The 18,234-nt window shown below is 41.2% G+C and overlaps 1 long non-coding RNA gene across 1 annotated transcript; it reads left to right on the top strand.

The window, feature by feature from the left end:
* Window positions 1-7: 7 nt before the first annotated feature.
* LOC116595746 lies at window positions 8-18,024 on the top strand. The gene is made up of 4 exons (XR_004287850.1): window positions 8-278; window positions 426-482; window positions 2,424-2,559; window positions 17,677-18,024. It is a non-coding gene; the product is annotated as an uncharacterized LOC116595746 (long non-coding RNA).
* Window positions 18,025-18,234: the final 210 nt, after the last annotated feature.

Here is an 18,234-nt window from a genome sequence, read left to right as displayed (position 1 = left end):
CCTGGCCTCCAGGGGGCGAACGCGGAGGCGCCAGCGCGGTCTCAGTCTGCGGGAAGGGGCTGCACCTAGCGGGTCGGGGGGCGCGGCCTCCACCCGGAATCCTAGCCCAGTTCTGGGCCTTCAGTCGTTCTACCACCGCCACCCGCACCCCTCCCCGCACTGCCGCACGTTCATGCCCCGCACGGCCGCTTCAGCCTCTCAAGTTCACAGCCCGCCTAATCGCACGAGGAGCCTCCTCCAGGCCAGGCCCTCCGGCTCGGGGCTGGGCACCCCTATAAGTGGCCAGCAAGAGTCCCGAATGCGGCGTATGTCCCTTCAGGGCTCTGGGAACTCATCGCTCTCAGCTTTACGGGAACTACACTCTGGGAGCACCGCAGTGGCTCCTCCAAATGATATAAAAACCTCTTCTCCCTTTCTAGACTCAGGACGACTCCAGCTGGTTCCCCTTCCTCTGAGCTTTCGGGGTCCACCTGCTTTTACAGGTCTGTGTTACCTGGATGTCTGCACCCACTCACGCTACACTTTTCCCAGGGTCAATTGCACTTACTCTCAACTTCTGAAAGAGGACTGAGACTACTACATTTGTCTTTCAGCTTTCTGCTTAAGTTCATTCTAGCTTATCTGTGAACTCAGGCCACAGAAAGACCCCGACCTCAAGACAATGGTTGGTTTGACCTTCACTGCCCATCTTTGATACCCACCGACCTTTGTCCTACCCTTCCCTTATACAAACCTGGAAGTATTTTTGGCACTTTGAAGACAGTCTTTGACACATTAGTCGGCTGTCTTCCCGGTGTTGGCCTCCCTGAAATCAATTCCTCTCCGGTTTCACCACCGCTCCTCTCTCTGCCTTTGGATTTTGTCAGCGGTGAATGGCCAACCCTGGTCTGTTTGGGACCCTCTGAGTCAAGTGTCTTTGCTCCCTTGTGCCCCAGCCACGCTTCAGGTTCACGTAATGAGCTGACTCTGATCCAGACCTGTACTTCAGAAAACCCACATTTCCGGTTTTTTTCAAGGAGAGAGGGAAGATGAGAAACTTAACGAGGAGACCCTTCAGAGTCTAGTGAGGGTGGGAGTAACCTCCGACAACTCGGTCCGAGTCCTCACAAGGCTCTTCTGTCTCCGAGGATAGACAGCAAAGTTGCCTTTCAAGGCTCCAGAAAAAAAAAAAAAAAAAGCGTTTTGCTTGCCGGTGCTGTGTGGGCTATCATATCAACACCAAAACACCTTGCAGGGAAAGTTTTTTACTGGTCAGCATGGGTGCCCTTATTGCAAACTTTTTGTAATATGTGCAGTTCAGATTGCACTGTGGAACATACTCTAACGACAAATGAAACTGCAAAGAAATCTTAAACATCATTTAGTAGATTTATTGTCAATATGCACAGTATTATTTTGAAATTATTTGATGAAAAGTAGGAGCAGGAAAAAAAGTTAATGTTAATGTTAATGTTAAAAGTACTTATATGTTAAGTACTTATATGTTAATAAGTTTTCAGTGTTAAAGAGACCAGGTATAAATTGAAGGAAGGTAAGGGGAAAGTCCGTAAAACTGAATTTGAATCGGAAGCCAGAAAATTGTAATGTTTATTGCAACTACTTTTACTATTATACAATGACTCTAAAACCATGTTTCTCTCTTCTGGTTGTGTTGGCTGGTTCTCCAGTACCTATACCTAACGTTTTTAAAGAGTTCTTCCTACAACAATGGCAGAGATTAGAGTATGCCCTGTGAAAATTTAAAAAAGGAAATCTGCTTAAAAAAAAAAAAAAAAAAAAGAGGGGCACCTGGGTGGCTCAGTCGGTTAAGAGGCTGCCAGATTCCCAGGATCCTGGGATCGAGTCTGCATCGGGCTCCCTGCTCTGCAGAGAGCCTGCTGCTTCCTCTCCCTCTACCTCCTGCCACTCTGCCTACTTCTGCTTTCTATCTCTCTGTCAAATAAGTAAATAAAATCTTTAAGAAAAAAAAAAAAAAGAAATCTCCTTTAGAACGGAGTTGGAGGCCCTCAGGGTGAGCTCTCATGCCCTATTACTTATCAGTTAGAGATGCAACGGGAGAGAATGGGGATACTGCTTTATTATTCCAGCAGGAGGAAGAAAGGCTTTTCTCCTGCCTTGGTAACAGCCCAGCCAATGAGAGACAGCAAGAACTCAGCCAATGAAAAGCCATTGGCCCTACAAGGTTGTTGCTGGAACTGTCATGGCCACTCTACTTTGAACTCCCAATCTACTCACTCTAGTGGGCTTTCTGTGTATAACTTCCCAACTTTCCCTTTTCCTCTAGAAAAGAGCATTCCTCTCTTCTGTGGGGATGACTTACCTGATGTTCTGTAGAAGAGTGCATCCTCTGGGTGGTGATTCTCTGCTATTCCCAAATTAACCCATTTTTGCTGGCAAAATAACTGACAGTTTTGTTTTTTAAGGTTAATGTTACTTGGTGATTAGAAGTGGAATGCTAAGAAGACCCCCACCAACTCCAAGGCTGGTAAACAGACATGCCAGCATGGCCACAGAGTCAGCTGGGCACCTACTGCTTTCTGGCTGACCCTGGAGTTTGAGGTAAGTTTTCTCTTGGATTTTGAGCTCTGTACTTTGTGTGGCACTCTCCAGGCTTTATTAGGATGTTTTGAAAGGCCTCGCTGTTTGCTTTTTTGTTATCTGAGAGTGCTCATTTGGCTTTTTGTCAGACTTCTTTTGGGGACTGTTCCTGTTCCTGTTGGAGCTGTGCCTGTTGGAGCAGCACTAGGCTTCCATCAGACTCCTGTTTGGAACCAGACTGTTCCTACTGGAACTGGGTTGGCCTTTAGTCTGATTCCTTTTGGAATTGGGCTGTTTCTGATGCAGCTGTGCTGTTTCGGATTTTTTCTCTTTGCCCTAGACAAAAACCTCTACAAAATGGGATTGCAGTTATCAAAATGCTCTGAGGGTTTGCCCTCCCAACTGCCCCCTCTTCCCCCCACCTCAGGCATGCCCTTACTGGGACTCTGGCTGGTTTTATGTTTAAAAACTATGGTCCCTCTGCCTGCACATTTATAACTAAATGGACTGACTTCACCAAAAGTAATTAAGAACAACAATGGCCATAATGGGGAACTTCTGATCTCTCTAAACCTAGCTTACTCAAAATTAAATTAGAATGCTCCTTAGGAAAAAAAGAATGGGATACCTATTTTAAATGTTATCGTTAGAGTAGGCAGCGAATTAGAAGTGAGCTGGAAGCAAGGATGGTGATAAAAAGGCTACACATTAGAAGCCTAGGGGCACAACATTGCACATTAGAAGGCTGGGGGATGCCACAACCCAACTTTGTGCTTTCCAAGACCAACAGGCCAAGAGCCATGGGTGCAAAGCAAGCCCTCTCCTCTTCCACCTCTGCCCTTAGGTAACCTACAGCTTCATTGTCCTATATTTACATCACGGTTAACCCCACTGCTTCATTGTCCTATATTTACATCACGGTTAACCCCACTGCTATAGGGGAAGACGGCCATGACAGTTCCAGCAGGAACCTCGTAGGGCCAAACACTACCCCTCCCAACCGATTGAAGGCATCCCTTTAGATGATTTGAAACAACTTCAGTCAGAGACTGCCCTAGCTGTGACCAATAACCTATGCAAACATAAAAAGAAAAAGATGCCCTGAATCCCTGTGCAGTTGCCTCCTCTGGGCCTGCCCACACTCCCTTCTTGACAGTGTACTATCCTTCATAAACAGCTTTGTACCTGCTACTTTCTTTGAGTGTGGATCCTCACGTACCTTCTGTGGGGAATCCAAACACTGAGACCTCCATTCATATAACACAGACTCTCCAACAAGGTAGCAGTAGCAGTACCTTAAGGCATCCAGATATTTTCAGATCTAGCCTTTCCTAAACCTAGCTGTTCTAAAAGGACCTGTTTGGAAACAGCCCCCAAGGACAGCATGGTTTACCTGGACTAGGAGAAAGTCTGGAAAATCTTCCTTTTCTAACAAAGATGATTATCTGCCAAACCACCCCCCACCCCCCCACACACAGTCTTTTTTTTTTTTTTTAAGATTTTATTTATTTATTTGAGAGAGAGAGAAGAGCACAAGTAGGGGGAAAGGCAGAGGCAGAGGAAGGAACGCCTCTGCACTGAGCGGGTGCCTGCTATGGGGCTCCATCCCAGGACCCTGAGACCATGACCTGAGCTGAAGGCAGTTGCTTTTAACTGACTGAGTCACCCAGGTGCCCCTGCCAGTCTTATTTTAAGCAGTAATATTTCAGGGACAACACAACCCATAAAATCCTTTATAACTGGACAGTGATTCCCAAATTTGTCTGCATATTGGAGTCACTGGGGAATGACAAAAACACTGATGCCTGTGTCCCACAGGCCTGGACTTAGGAATTTTTGGATAAAATTTTTGTTTAAGGTACTTAAACTGAAAAAGAGAGAGAGAGAGAGAGGAAAAGAATTCACCCATTTCTCCCCACCTCCATCTCACCACTAATCTGTTCTTTGTATCTGTGTTTGTTTTGTTTCTTGTTTGTTTTTGTTTTAGATTTCACATATAAGAGAGATTATACCGTGTTTATCTTCTCTGTCTGACTTTATTTCACATAGCATAATGTCCTTGAGGTCCGTTCATGATGTTGCAAATGGAAAGATTTCATTCTTTTATTTTGTGGTTGGATAATATTTATCCATTCGTTTATCTATGGATATTTAGGTTGTTACCATATCTTAGCTATTATAAATAACGTTGCAGTGAACATGGTGCTGCAGATATCTTTTCAAGTTGGTATTTTTGTTTTCTTTGCATAAATACCCAGAAGGGAATTACTGGATCATATGGCAGTTCTATTTTTAATTTTTTGAGGAACCCCCATATTCCTTTCCATAGTGGTTGCACCAATTTGCATTCCTACCAGCAGTGCACAGGGTTCTCTTTTCTCCACATTTTCACTCTTGTTATTAACACCTGCTGTTTCTTGTCTTTTGATGATAGTCATTCTAACAGGTGTGAGGTGATAACTCATTGTGGTTTTGATTTGCATTTCCCTGATGATTAATGATACAGAGCATCTTTCCTTATATCTGTGGGCCCTCTATACATCTTCTTTAGAAAAATGCCTATTCAGCTCTCCTAGCCATTTTAAAATTAGATTGTTTTGTTTGGGGGGGTTTTGTTTTGTTTTGTTTTTTGCTTTTTGTTTTTTTGTTTTGTTTTGTTTGTTTTGCTATTGAGTTGTATGAGTTCTTCATACATTTTGGATATTAACCCCTTATCAAATATATGAAGGGCAACTATTTTCTCCCACTCACTAGGTTGCCTTTACATTTTGTTGGTGGTTTCCTTTGCTGTGTAGAAGCTTCTTTGTTTGATGTAGTCCTAGCTGTTGTGTTTTTTGTCTTTGTCTTTTCAAGTTTTTATTTTAATTCCAGTTAGTTAACATACCGTGTTATATTAGTTTCAGGTATACAATATAGTGATTCAATACTTTCATACATCCCCCACTGCTCATTGCCTATGTAACCCATTCCTGTCCCACCTCCCCTCTGGTAACCATCTGTTTGTTCTCTATAGTTTGAATCTGTTTCTTGATCTGTCTCTTTTTCTCTTTTCCCTTTGTTCATTTGTTTTGTTTCTTAAATTCCACATGTGAGTGAAATCATATGGTATTTGTCTTTCTCTGACTTATTTCACTTAGAATTATACTCTCTAGCTCCTCCCAGTGTATTGCAAATGGTGAGATTTCATTCCATTGTGTATATATACTGCATTTTTTTATCCATTCACCAATCAATGGACACTCGGGCTGGCTTCATATTTTGGCTGTTTTAATAATGTTGCTATAAACATGAAGGTGTGTATATCCCTTTGAATTAGTGCTTTTATGTTCTTTGGGTAAATACCCTATTTAATGCAATTGCTGGATCATAGGGTAGTTCTATCTTTAGCTTTTGGGGGACTGTCCATACCTTTTTCCACAGTGACTGTGCCCGTTTGCATTCCTAACCAGCAGTACACAAGAGCACCTTTTTCTCCACATTGTTGCCAATACCTTTTGTTCCTGTGTTGTTGACTTTAGACATTCTGATAGGTGTGAGGTGAAAACTCATTGTGATTTTGATGTGCATTTCCCTGATCATGAGTGATGTTGAGCATCTGTTCATGTGTCTGTTGGCCATCTGCATATCCTCTTTGGAGGAATGTCTGTGCATGTCTTCTGCCCATTTTTAAAATGGATTATTTGGTTTTGGGTATTGAGTTTTATAAGTTCATTATGTACTTTGGATATTAACCCTTTATCAGATATGTCATTTGCAAATAACATTTGCAAATGTTCCATAGGTTGTCTTTTAGTTTTGTTGATTGTTTCCTTTGCTGTGCAGAAGCTTTTTATTTTTATGTGATCCTAATAGTTTATTTTTGCTTTTGTTTTCCTTGCCTCAGGAAACATCTAGAAAAAGTTGCTATGGCCAGTATTGAAGAGTTTACTGCCTGTGTTCTCTTCTAGGATTTTTATGGTTTCAGGTCTCACATTTAGGTCTTTCATCCATTTTGAACTTATTTTTGTGTATGCAATAAGAAAGTGGTCTGGTTTCTTTTGTATGTTGCTGTCCAGTTTTCCTAAGACTATTTATTGAAGAGGCTATCTTTCTCCAATTGGATATTCTTTCCTGCTTTGTTGAAGGTTTGCTCTGTTTATTGCCAACAATCCATGATGATATCTTTTTTTTTTTAAAGACTTCTGCTTGCTTCTGAATAGTTAAGTGTCTGAGGTACAGAATACAGAAGTAGCATATTTAATAATATTATTAACCCTCATATACACAGCAGACTTTAACTGTAAAAACTGTTTTTAGTAACATATTTTATAGAAGGAAATTTGTATCCTCATCAAATGTCAAAGATCCTCCATCTTCTACCACTAAAAATAGTTGGCAGTCCATGGCAATAATTTTGTCAAGCTTTATGTTTCAATTTTTTTGTCTCAAAAGTAGAAGAGACAATGCTCTTGAAGTATTTTTACGAAGTCTGTTGTTTTGTAACTTGATTCCTAAGAACAGAAAGGGTTTAGGATGTCTCATTTTACTCTGAAACTTTCTCTTTTTATTCATAGTCTATATTTAGTTATATCCGGGTCAAAGTTTTTTCAGCATGGATGTTCTTTACATAATTTTAGAGTTTTCCACCTCGTGAACTTTTGGGGTGGCAAAGTTGATGTTCTTCTTGTAAGTTATCCTTGCAAGATGTGAAGAATTCCCAAAGGGGACTTTTTCTTGAAAGACTTAAAGCTAAATAAAATTAAAGCAAAAGTTAAATAAAGCCCTAAACATTAGTTTGTTTAATGTTATGAATGCTAAAATGTCAAGTAAGTCTACAATGATTAAAATTCTAATATAATCTCTTTTTTTTTCTTAGTACATTTATGTATCATTTAAGGATCTATTTACTGGGGTGCCTGGGTGGCTCAGTGGGTTAAAACCTCTGCCTTCGGCTCAGGTCATGATCGCAGGGTCCTGGGATCAAGCCCCGCATTGGGCTCTCTGCTCAGTGGGGAGCCTGCTTCTCTGCCTACTTGTGATTTCTCTCTCTGTCAAATAAATAAATAAATTAATTAATTTAAAAAAAAAGAATCTATTTACTTTTTTTTTTTTAAAGATTTTATTTGTCAGAGAGAGAGAGAGAGGGAGAGAGAGCGAGCACAGGCAGACAGAACGGCAGGCAGAGGCAGAGGGAGAAGCAGGCTCCCCGCCGAGCAAGGAGCCGGATATGGGACTCGATCCCAGGACGCTGGGATCATGACCTGAGCCAAAGGCAGCTGCTTAAGCAACTGAGCCACCCAGGCGTCCCAAGAATCTATTTACTTTTGAATAAAGAATACAATGACGTGGCTTTGAAAAGTCAAAATAATACAAAAAGGTATGCTCTGTGTATATTCACTTCCACACCAACCCCCCTCTCTGTCCTCTATAGTTAACTAGTTTTATAATTTATTGGAGATTTTTCTAGTATTTAATATATGAATGTAAGAAAATCTAAGTGTGTGTATGTGTGTGTGTGTATATATATATATATATATATATATATATATAATTTCCCCTTTTTATTGTGTAAAACGTAACAGTATACACTTTTTTCCAGTTCTTCACTTTGCCTTTTCATTCAATTTTCACATCAGTATATAAAGAAATTTTCATTCACTTTTACAGCTTCATATTATACACTGAAGTATAATGAAGTACCACAGTGTATTTAACCAGCCCCCTCTTTCAAAAGCAAAAAACAGGTAAGACTACACCCAACTACATAGTCAATTAATCTTTGACAAAGCAGGAAAGAATATCCAATGTGAAAAAGGTAGTCTGTCCCTTCTCCCTCTCACTTTGCTCCTCCCTCCCATTCCTTCGCTTGTACTCTCTCTATGTCAAATAAATAAATAAAGACTTTCAGGGAAAAAAAGGAGCTTATTTGCTAGAAACTGCTGAAGAAGTAATCAACTCAGTCTTCATACGTGAAATTTGCTGTTGGAGTGGGAATTTACAGATAAACAAGAGCCGGGAGGAGGCTAGAATAAACCATGGGATGATAGATTCACATTGCCAACATCAACATATTCTCATTTAGCTTAATATAGATCCAGAGAGATAAATAGACAAATAATTACAGATACTGTTTACATATATTTCCAAGCTCTGTCCTCTGAGAGGGTCAAGAAGCATCTGCTTCTTAGGTATTCAGTAGAGATGAGCATACCCAGTGCCCACATCTTCATTTCTCATTCCATTCTCCTAGAAAAAGAACCAGGGCTCCTTGGAAAATGGCTGATTCTAAAACTGGGGTAGGAAATAGCCTGGAGCAACTTGTAGTGCCTAAAAGGAAAAAAAATGCTTAAAAAATAAAAACACATAAAATGAGAGGAATATGTCAAAGAGACATAAGACACAACTGAAAGTGCTCCTAGTGGCCAAAGCAGGGCAAATTGAGCAATAATACCAAGTAATATTGGATTATAACCCAAAGTATAAAATAATTATCTGTGAGTCCACATGCCATAAATAAATGGTTAAATACATAAAAGTATACATGGAGGAGAAAAGACAAATCTCCCATAAAGAAGAATGCCAAGCAACTTATGTAGATCCTTCAAGGTAGTAGTTATGCTCCCATCTTTATGCTTTACCTCAAGATGGCAGGGCATAACTCCCCACTTCTTATGTGTGGGCCAGGTGTACTGAATTCTTTCCAAATTGTATGGTATGTAAAGGGGTAAAAAAGTAACATTATAGTGGATAGACCTGACAAAAATTACATCAGCCTGGAGATGAAGGTCAACATCAACACTGATGAATCATGTTGATACCATGTACCTTGGATATGATGTGATAGGAATGTTGCTTTATACCATGTACCATGGATATGATGTGATAGGAATGTCGCTTTACTCTGTGGTCTTCCTCTTCAAAACCCATAATCCCATATAATCAGGAGAAAGACATTAGACAAACCCAAATTGAGGACATTCTACCAAATACTTGGACAATACTCCTCAAAAATGACAAGGTTATCTGGGGCGCCTGGGTGGCTCAGTGGGTTAAGCCGCTGCCTTCAGCTCAGGTCATGGTCTCAGGGTCCTGGGATCGAGCCCCGCATCGGGCTCTCTGCTCGGCAGAGAGCCTGCTTCCTCCTCTCTCTCTGCCTGCCTCTCTGCCTGCTTGTCATCTCTCTCTGTCGAATAAATAAATAAAATCTTTAAAAAAAAATGACAAGGTTATCAAAAACATTGAAAGCCTGAGTAACTGTCATTGTCAAAAGGACACTAAGGAGATGTAGTAACTAAATGTAATATGGGATCCTGGAACAGAAAAAGAATATTAAGTGAAAACTAAAGAAATCTGAATGACGTGTTGACTTTAGGAAATAGTAATAATTTGCTCACTGGTTGTGTGCACTAGTTGCTCACTAGTTGTAAGCAAATGTTCCACATTAATGCAAAATATTGAAAATAGGGGAAGCTGGATGTGAACTTCACACCCCATAGTTTTTCTGTAAATCTAAAATTATTCTAAAAAAATAATGATCCATTTATTAACCCATAGTTTCTTTTAAACAGTTACCTGAATTTAGGTAGATATGTTCTTATGTCTGATCCAATGTATCCAAAAAAGGACACCTGGGTGGCTCAGTCAGTTGAGCTGCTGGGTCAGGTCATGATATCAGGGTCATGGGATTGAGCCCTGAGACAGCCTACGTGCTCAGCAGGGGAGTCTGCTTGAGGTTCTCTCCCTCTCCCTTTGCCCTTACCCCTGTTCATTCTCTCTCTCTCTCAAATAAATAAACCTTTTTTAAAAAATGCATCCAGGGGCGCCTGGGTGGCTCAGTGGTTTGGGCTGCTGCCTTCGGCTCGGGTTGTGATCTCAGGGTCCTGGGATCGAGCCCCACATCGGGCTCCCTGCTCCGCAGGAAGCCTGCTTCCCTCTCTCTCTCTCTCTCTCTGCCTGACTCTCTGCCTACTTGTGATCTCTGTCTGTCAAATAAATAAATAAAAATATTTTTTTAAAAAATAAATAAATAAAAAATAAAAAATGCATCCAAAAATTTAGATGGATTAATGGAAGGATAGAGGGCTGACTAGGTGGATAGACATATATTAAAGCAACTATAGTAGTTGTCGATAGTAGAATCTAGGGGGTCGACTCAGCAATTCCACTCGTAGGTATCTACCTAAGAGAAATGGAAACCTGTGTCTGTACAATGACTTGTTTGCAAACATTCATAGCAGCATTATTCACAATAGCCCAAGCTAGAAGCAATTTCAGTGTCCAGCAACTGGTGAATGGATAGACTAAATGTGGCAGATCCACACAATGGAATACTGCTCAGCAAAGAAAAGGAACAAAGTGTTGATACATGCTACAACATAGGTGAACCTCATGAAAGCAGCCAGACACAAATAACTAGATCTTGTATGATTGTATTTTTGTAAAATTTTTAGAAAGACTGAAACAATAGAGACAGAATGCAAGTCAATGGTTAATCAAGACCAAGAATGGAAGCAAGAATTAGCTGCAAATAGGCATGAGGGAACTATTTGGGGGTGATAGCAGTGTTCTAAAATGATTGTGATGATCATTACACAACTATATTTTATACTTTCTGCTCTTAAATTTGAATTTTTAATCCATCCTGAATTAGTTTGTATATGGTATGAAGTAAAGGTCCAACGTTTTTTGCCTGTGGATATCCTGTTTTCTTAAAATACTTTCTTGAGCAGGTTGACCTTTTCCTCATTGACCCGTCAAAAATTAATTGACCAGAGATGTGAGGATTTATTTCTGCATTTTCTATTTTATTCTGTTGATCTATATGTCTATCCTAATGCCAGTACTATACTGTTTTTGTGACTATAGCTTTGTAGTAAGCTTTTGAAATTGGGAATTGTGAGTTATTCAGATTTGTGTGTTTTTCTTTTCAAGATTGTTTTGGCTATTCAGAGTCCTTTGAAATTTCATAGAAATTTTAGGATGAGCTTTAACTTTTTGGGAAAGAAAAAAGACCAAATAAATACCATTGGGATTTTGATGGGGATTGCATTGAATCTGTATATTTCTGATCTATGAACATGGGATATTTTTCCATTTACTTGGGTCTCCTTCAACTTCTTTCAGTGATGTTTTATAGCTTTTAGTACATAAGTCTTGTGTTTCCTTAGTTAACTTTACTCCTGAGCATTTTCTTTTGGTGCTATTTTAAATGGAATTATTTTCCTAATTTTCTTTTTGGAAATTCTCATTTCTTTTTGCTAGTAGTATATAGAAATACAACTGATTTTTATGTGTTAATTTTGTATCCTGCAACTGCGCTGAATTCAGTTATTAACTATACCATATGTGTATATGTGCGCACGCACACGTGTGTGTGTGTGTGTGTGTGTGTGAAAACAGAGAGAAAGGAGGGCATTTTCTATCCACAAATAGACAATACCTATTTTTTAATGACCTAAAGAACATTTACAAAAATCATCATGTACATAATGATCTCATAAATCTCCAAAATTCTCTTAACACAATGTAATAAAATGATTTTCTTTAAAAAAATCACTTTAAATTCCTAAACCGCGTTTCCAAATAACTCAGTTCAAAGAAGAAATATAAGTCCATTCATGAAATAATAATACTGAGAACATGACTTTATACACCAATGGAACTGTGCTCCAAGGAAAATTTATAATCACTAAATATTTTATTAGAAAGCAAAAAAGAAAAGAAATGAATCAAGTGTCTGCAAAAACCAGAAATCCATTCAGACAAGATAAAACAGAAAAAAATAGGGTGCCTGGGTGGCTCAGTGGGTTAAGCTTCTGCCTTCGGCTCAGGTCATGATCGCAGGGTGCTGGGATCGAGTCCAGCATGGGGCTCTTTGCTCAGCAGGGAGCCTGCTTCCTTCTCTCTCTCTCTCTGCCTGCCTCTCTGCCTACTTGTGATCTCTTTCTCTGTCATGTAAAGAAATAAAATCTAAACAAACAAACAACAAAAAAAATGTATTTTTGATTTGATTTATAGCCCTGGAAGATCAAGCTGAAAAACAGGTCCAAAAAGGGCAGAAACCCCAGGTGGCTCTGGGGTTGCTTTCTGAACCAGGTAACAGAAACCAATGAATCAGTTACAGGATGATTCAGCTACAGCTGTTTTAGGTCTTGCCATTTTGCTTAAGATTTAGTTGCCATGGAGAGAGCATCAAATTAACCTAAGTCAGGTTTCATGTCTTTTTTTTTTTTTAAATCTAGAAAAGTTCTGTGCATCTTCACTGATGGTTTCAGATGGCCGATAGGGAAGGGTTAGGTCCACAGCAAAAACTGAGGTAGTTTATCAGAACAAGGGGCAATAGATTCAGAGTGATAAAAACAAATTGTCCATTCCACACTTTTAGAAGCTAGATTTCTGTGGGTCTGTTCACTATAGCATTTATCTATAGTACCAAAAATCATAAGCACTCAATATTAGCTGAACAGTTAAGTAAAATACAGCACATTTATGATGCAGCCATTACTAATCGTGTTTTGGATCAATATTTAAAGCCTGAGAAACTCGCTATGGAAAAATTGAGTATAAACTATATAGAGTCTATGGATTAAGTTTAGTTCTAAAAGTTTTATTTATGCACATAACCAACACCTGAAGAGAATGTGCAAAAATGTGATGGGTGTGTATCTACATCCTAATACCCGATGTAAATGACCTTATTTGGAAAAGAGATTTTTGTAGATGTAGAAGTAATTGAATTAATGATCTTGAGAGGAGATCATCCTTGATTATCCCCATGGGTCCTAAATCCAATGACCCAGTGTCCTTGTGGGAGGCAGAAGAGAAGACACAAACTGCAGAGAAGGCCACGGCCATAGGAAGACAGAGATAAAAGTAGCCACAAGCCAAGGAATGTCTAAAGCCACCAGAAGCTGGAAGAGGCAAGAAGTGAATCTCTTCTAGAGCCTTCGACAAGAATGTAGCCCTCCTGATACCTTGATTTTAGACTTTTGCTCACCATAACTGTGAGAGACTAAATTTGTTGTTTTAAGCCACCCAGTTTGTGGTAACAAATTACCACAAACTGGGTGGTAATTTGTTACCACAAGCTGGGTGACTTAAAACAACAGAAATCTATTTCACACACACATACACACACAAAAAACAGCAATCTCGCTGTAGATAGATGGATAGAGCCAATATATGAAGTTTATTTTCCCCAAATTGCCATATTTTCCCGCAACAAAACTTATTGTTTAAGAATGTGTCTCTTAAAAAGGCTAGTAAATTTAATGTCAGACAAAATAAAATTTAAGCAAGAAGAATTAAATGTGCGCATATTCTCACAGGCAATTCTGGGTGAGAATGCTAACCAATGTGACTCAGGAAGCCCCTCCAGCGGTGTCTCCTGTTGGCTGGTTTGCTTTAAATGCCCCAGCTCTTGAAGGTTCTTCCCCCCTCCCTGAGGTACCGGTGTCCCCTTTCCCTCCAATCTGGGAGTTTGGCTTTACCACATTTCACTTTTACAAATGACCCACATCAGTACCTGTTTTCCTAACGGAAGGAAATCTGAAGAGGATTTTTGCTTTTAGGACCTAGTCTTTGCTTCTTTATGCCATTTCGGTTTAGGAAAGGGGTTCTGGGAATGCACGGACTATACTTTCAGAAATTAGGGAATCTATTCCCCTCTCCCACCTCCTTCCTTTGCTTTGGTGTCCTGGCTGGGTGGACTGGTGTGGGACTGGGTCTCCGTCCTCTGCTGCCCCCTTGGTTCGCGCCCCGGATGACTGACCCCAGCACTCAGCATCCCCGATCCCCCACTTGTCAGGGAAGGGGGAATCAGACATTTACAGAGTGGGGTTGTCTCCGCCTTTCAAGTTCTCATAACCCGTGGAGGGCTAATGAGTAAAAAACGACAGAAAGTCCCGCGCTGCCCTGCGAGTTCGCTGCCGCTCGTGGTGACTGTTTTCTGTTCTCCAAGGGCTGAGGTGAGAGTTAAAGTCTTTCGTTTTTGTTGGTAGGGGTAGGAGTTGGGGTTTGGGGGAAGGCCGGGCCGCGAAAACACAGGCCACCTTATTTTTGGAAATCGGGCCGCAGAAGGTGTTGTCCTCGGTATTCTCGCTCCCCAGTATCCCCAGATCACCCAACAAAGCGGGCGCCATCCATCCGGGCGGATTCTGGAAAGGGGGGCTCTCTTGGGAGGCGCGGCAATGCGGAGATCCGCTGCAACAGCACCGGGACCCCAGGCGGGGTTTACGCCCAAGCTGTACAGCCGCCACTAGGTGGCGCCAAAGCGCAGCCGAGACCCGGGGGATTGGCGTCGCGCAGCCCCACTCTGGAGAAGCTGGGGAAGCCTGAGGATCAAACTCTGCGTGCTCTCTGGAGAAGGGGCCCTGCCCTTTGCCCCCTTCGTAACCCCAGTTAGGGATGTGAGGTCCAAAAGTGCAGGTTCTCTGGGGTGGACGGACAGGCCGACTGGAGAGGTGTCAAGACTGTATCAGGACTGGAGGACCTGAGGATGGGAAGTTTTCACGGAGGTGGGCGGGAGAGGGTGGGAGAGTACTAGTGGACTTGGGGTCCCAAGCCAGGAAGTGAGGGAGACAGGCTGCGAAGCTAAATGCCCTGGCAGGTGACAGGCCTGGGGGAGAAGATGATCTCTAGGGATGCCATAGTGGGCAGGAAAGGACCACAGAGCATTCAGAAGACCTTCCCTTAATGCTACAAAGTACCCTCTCCCCATCCCCCCACCCCCACCCCCACCCACGTCTTAGACGCATCCTGCTGTGGGAAGGTGGGAAAGGGGAAACCCCAAATGACTGGTAAATTTCTGAAAAACAGAAATAGCTGAGTTTGCCTGGAAGTAACTAGTATTTGTGGGTGGCTGATGGGTTTTTTTGTTTTAATGGCCATTGGGAGTAATAGGTACTCAATAAAGAGGACAAGTTTTGTCACGGAAAAATAAAGTTACATTTTGTTTTGCCAAATCTAGATCTTAGCCTGTGACATGCAGATCAGCTACAAATATTCCCAACAATTGATTGCATAAAAGAAACCTTAAAAAATCCCCCAAAGCAGAAATTGTACGGACGATATTCTGTAGCTACATTGTAACCAATAAATATGTCAAAGCAAAACAAGAAAACCCAGTCACTTGGACATCACAAAAGGAGGGGAAATTATTTTAAACAGCCCTAGAATCATAGCAAAATTGGGAGATGAGAATACCAGAATCTTTAGGAAAAGAATAAATAAGAAAACAGAATATCAGTGCTCAGGTATATGGACAAAGCTGTGTTTTCAGCTATAAACTCGTAGCTTTAAATGCTTTTGTAAGCTGGCATAAAGAGAATTTAATTTACTGACTACTCCACTTAGAATTTTAGAGAAACAAAAGCCTTTAAAAAAAAAAGATTTTTATTTATTTATCTGAGAGGGAGACACAGAGATTGAGCATAAGCCTGGGGGGAGGAGCAGAGGGAAAAGGAGCAGCAGACTCTGTGGGTAAGGAGCCCAATGCGGAGCTCAATCCCAGGACTCCAGGATCATGACCTGAGCTAAAGGCAGACGCTTAACTGACTGAGCCACCCAGACATCCCCCAAAACAACAAATCCTTAAGATAGGAGTAAATAAATAAGTGCAGAGATGAGTTAATTAGAAAAAAGAGTAGAGCTAGTTATTTTTTTAAAAATGAATAGACAATTTACACTAAGAGAAAATGCAAAATATACATCTCTTACTTACCTTGTCCTTCAGAAAGTCCTTAGCTGTCCCCCTGTCTGAGCAGTGAGCCCTACTTTCCTTCCAATTTGTCTACTGTGCCCCTCTAAGGAGAGTCACTATACACCCTTCCTCATAGGTTAGAGCCCAGTGCCATAAGATCTGACATAATCTTCAAAATCCTGAAGTTCCCACCCCTACATAGCCAGGACAAGATTGGGAACATCCCTTTTGAGGATGATAGCTGGTTGATAGGAGTCACTGACCAGTTGTGAAGTGCTTATACCTATGTGTATAGTGCGTGTACAAGGGTAAGGCTGTGCATAGGTATGTGTGTTCAGATACGGGTGTACAAGGGTGGCGTGTGTGTACAAGTGTAGGGATGTGTGTACAAGTATAGTATGGATATACAAGTGTGGGTCTGTATAAGTGTGGGTGGGTGTGCAAATGCAGGGATATGTTGTTTTCTTTCAATCTTTGAATTATTCTGAATTGTTGAATCCAGATGGTCTCGAAGCATCCATTCTCAACCCAGAAGTACATTTAAAAAAAATATATTTTATTTATTTATTTGACAGAGAGAAAGACACAAAAAGAGAGGGAACACAAGAAAGGGGAGTGGGAGAGGGAGAAGCAGGCTCCCCACTGAGCAAGGACCCCCGTGTGGGACTTGATCCCAGGACCCCAGGATCATGACCCGAGCTGAATGCAGATGCTTAACCGACTGAGCCACCTAGGCATCCCCAGAAGTACATTTTTTATATTCTCTGCAACTACTGATAGACATTATTATAAACCGAGGATTTCAATGAATTCAAAGTGTACACCACAAAGGAAAAACCAGAGGGAACTACTTTGATTTTCTTATCCACCTGTATAAATCATCTGTAATATCAGCATCATATACCGGCGACTCAGTGCAAAACAGTCATTATCTCAGTTAACCTTTCATTATGGAGGACGTGCTATTATTCCCATCAGGAGATAGCTTGGGGGGGGGGGCGCCTGGGTGGCTCTGTGGGTTAAAGCCTCTGCCTTCGGCTCAGGTCATGATCCCAGGGTCCTAGGATCGAGTCCCGCATCGGGCTCTCTGTTGAGAGCCCGCTTCCCCCTCTCTCTCTCTCTGCCTGCCTCTCTGCCTACTTGTGATCTGTCTCTCTATCAAATAAATAAATAATCTTAAAAAAAAAGAGAGAGATAGCTAGGGCTAAGAAGGGATACAGGTGTGTGCCCTGCATTACACACCTATCCCAGTGCTGACCTGCAGTGAGGTTTGTGTGGCTCCCAAGATACTGGTCTTACCATTTTGCTATAAAAAGCATAATAAGGTTTCTTTTATAATAAAAGTATGTTTAAGTTATTTTTAAATTATTTTTTCTCCAATGCTTTGAAAAGTATTTTTTCTCCATTCTTGTTTTGCGCATATAAAAAATACTATGTCTGTCTGCATTGGTCTTTTTCAGCCCTAGGTGTGACCTGACACTGTGTTGTGATATAACTTCTGTAAGGTAGCCACAGAATCTGGAGGTTTTTCACTTGCATCAAGTCCAGACCCCTTCTTGCCCTGCCATAATCTGCCCCAGTGGGAAGACCTCCTTGTTCTCATAATCCTTTGGTCTCTAGTCTGGCCTCAGAATCTGCTTTTCATCATTCTGGTCTGCTGCTTCTCACAAATGAGCAAACATGGCCCCGGCCAGCATTAGAACACCGCAGCTGCTAATACAAAGTGCTTCTTCTGTACTTGAGTCCTCTTCAAGATATAACATGTAGGGGCACCTGGGTGGTTCAGTGGGTTAAGCCTCTGCCTTCAGCTCAGGTCATGGTCTCGGGGTCTTGGGATCGAGCCCAGCATCAGACTCTCTGCTCAGCAGGGAGCCTGCTTCCCCCCACCCCCACCTCTCTGACTACTTGTGATTTCTCTGTGTCAAATAAATAAATAAAATATTTTTAAAAAAAGATATAATATGTAAAATGCCTACCTTATACTGTTATTGAAATTTATTTTTTCACAGTGTTTGTTT

This window comes from Mustela erminea, chromosome 7 (genome assembly GCF_009829155.1).
Source record: "Mustela erminea isolate mMusErm1 chromosome 7, mMusErm1.Pri, whole genome shotgun sequence".
Lineage (NCBI taxonomy): Eukaryota > Metazoa > Chordata > Mammalia > Carnivora > Mustelidae > Mustela > Mustela erminea.
Note: the sequence above shows the minus strand (reverse complement) of the source record. Positions and strands in the feature narration are given on the sequence as shown.